Here is a 2,344-nt window from a genome sequence, read left to right as displayed (position 1 = left end):
GGGGTGGCAGCAGCAGGGCGTGGGCCAGAGCATGCCTGGCTGGGGGGAGCTCTGGAGCTGCTGGGCCGGGCAAAGCCAGGAGCTCTTGCAGCTGGTCCAGTCTCAGCTGTGTGGCGCAACCGGCTTAATTAGCTCATCCGTGCGGTGCTGTCACCGGGATCTGCGCGGCAGCTCCTGTCCTGGGGGATGAGGCTGGGGAGGTGCTGGCTCATGTGTTAACTCTGAGATTACACCCTTCTCTGCAACTGCCCGTTCGTCAGCTCGGATACGGCTGGTAGTAGCAGAGATCCCCCAAACTTCCCACCAGCTTCCCCAGGCGGTGAAGGGTTTGCTGGGCTTTTCCTCTTCAAGTGGTGTATAAACGTGGCCCGAATGCCAAGCCCAGAGGGTCTCTGGGAATGCCAGAGGTGAGAGCCCGTCCCCGGGGGGAAAGACTATGTTTGGTCCCTACCCAAGGTGCCGCTATCGTGGTGAGAGATAACACCTGGGCAAATGCCCCTGTGGGGACAGGGATGGCCGTGCGAAGGCGCTGGCGCGCTCGGCCTGCCGCTGGCAGAGGCTGCCACCGGAGCCCGTGCCAGGAGCCGGCACGGGGGCCGTTAGTCATGCTTTGCTCAGCAGCTTGTGGAGGGCTGGTGGAGGGGGCGGGTGGACGCTCCTGGCATTTCGAAGATGCCCGTTATTTTTTTGAATAGCTCGTGTGCAGGCTGGGACGCTGGTGGAGAGCTGCGGCAGGCAGGTCTCTCGTCCCAAGCCCCCCGGCAAGGCAGCAAAGGTGTTTGTGGTGGGTTTGGGGCTCAGCGGCATCTCCAGCCCTTGTGCCGGGCGTTGCCATGGGGCAGCCATCCCCCTGGGAGTGGTGGGAATCCATCCCCAGTGCTGTGGAGCGGAGGGCACCCCGATGTGAAGGCTGCATTCCACTTAGGGTCCTGGGACAGAGCGTGCAGGATGGCCCCCAGGTTCTGGGCACAGCCCCTCGGTCTGCCAGAGTTCCCCCCAGTCTGGGAGCACTCGGCCCACCGGCTCACTGTAGCCTGGGGTCTGCTCCGGCATGGTTTGGCTGCCCTGGCTCTGGAGTAAGAGCCCCCAAACGCAGTGAACACCACGATGCTGTCCTGCTTCCTGGGGAGGAGGTGCAGAATTTCTCCGCCTTCGGTTAAAACCTGCTCTTTATGCAGGCCCGTGCAAATTGGCATTTAGGGAGCTGTCAGCCGAAGCCCCCCCAGGCGCTGTCGGTTTTGCAGTGTCAATTTTTGGTCTTTTTCCCTTCCTGGGAATTGTAAGTGACAGGGAAAATCAGGACAAATGCCCGCATGCCTCGGAGCGCCAGAGCTGAACCCAGACCTGGGCACGTGCCCGGCCTCCCTGAGGGGCCCCGTGAGCCCCATCCGTCCTCCCAGCACCCTGCAGAGGGGTCTGAGCACCTGCAGGCAATGGACGGGCAGGCAGCGATTGCTCCGGTGCTGAAGCCGCCTCCGTGCTCGGCAGAACGCCAAGGTGCTGGTTTGCAGTGGCAGAGCTGACGTAGGAGCTGGCGGGGGGAGGAGGAGGAAGATCCCAACCTGTCTTTGCACCGTTGAGCAACCGTGGCAAATCAGCTCTGGCTAATTTTGGATCCCGCTGCTGTCGCGGTCAGCTGCCGGTGCTTCGAGTGGAGGGGTTGGTTTGGGGAGAAATTAAGGCTTGGCCTCGATTGTGGATTTGATGCCTGTGAGTGGCAAGAAGCAAAGTGGTGGAATAAAAATGTGAAGAGGCTGGAGGCTTTCTCCTGAATTCCCTACGTCAGCTTGTCTTAGAGCACTCAGGAATTTGGGACAGTGCTGCTTAGAGCTGAATACATTATGCTGAAAGCTATCTCCTGCCAAAAGCTGTTTATAATACAGCTTTGTACGTGGGGCTCCGAGGGCTGTGCGAGGTTGTGTTGTCCCATCTCCCTGCTGTGGGGCAGGATTAGCCCCCTCGGGGTCAGGGGGAGTGGTTGAGAGCAGCAGCTCGCCTGGGGTGCGCTGGGCTCCGTGGGCAGCCCCTCGGCCGCATCCAGGCTCGCTGGCTGGGCTGTGCATTGCCTCCTGCTGTGCTCAGACTCCAGCGCTTTGCAGGCTGGAGGAGGCGGTTGTGGATGAGCTGTGTGTCTTTCCCCCCCCTCCGCCACCCCGCTTTTTGCAAAACGCTTGGAGTCTTCATCATGGCCAGATCATCTCAGATGATCTGCCAGAGCCAGCCTGGGAGCTGTTCTCCTGCCGAGCTGAGTGCCAGACCCTGCCAAAACCCCTCAAAAAGCAGTTTTCTCTCTGGGGGGCAGCACCAGCCCCTCTTTCAGTGCTGGGTACCAGCTCCCAAAGTG

General features: G+C 60.9%; 1 protein-coding gene across 1 annotated transcript in view; it reads left to right on the top strand.

The window, feature by feature from the left end:
• SND1 (staphylococcal nuclease and tudor domain containing 1) overlaps nt 1-2,344 on the top strand; it is a gene marked incomplete at its 3' end in the record, with an annotated part of 76,699 nt that overhangs the window by 27,667 nt on the left and 46,688 nt on the right. The gene's annotated exons all lie outside the window — the stretch shown is intronic.

Source organism: Pygoscelis adeliae, unplaced genomic scaffold (assembly GCF_000699105.1).
Source record: "Pygoscelis adeliae isolate BGI_AS28 unplaced genomic scaffold, ASM69910v1 Scaffold373, whole genome shotgun sequence".
NCBI lineage: Eukaryota > Metazoa > Chordata > Aves > Sphenisciformes > Spheniscidae > Pygoscelis > Pygoscelis adeliae.
The sequence above is the reverse complement of the archived record's forward strand: the minus strand, read 5'-3'. Positions and strand labels throughout refer to the sequence as shown.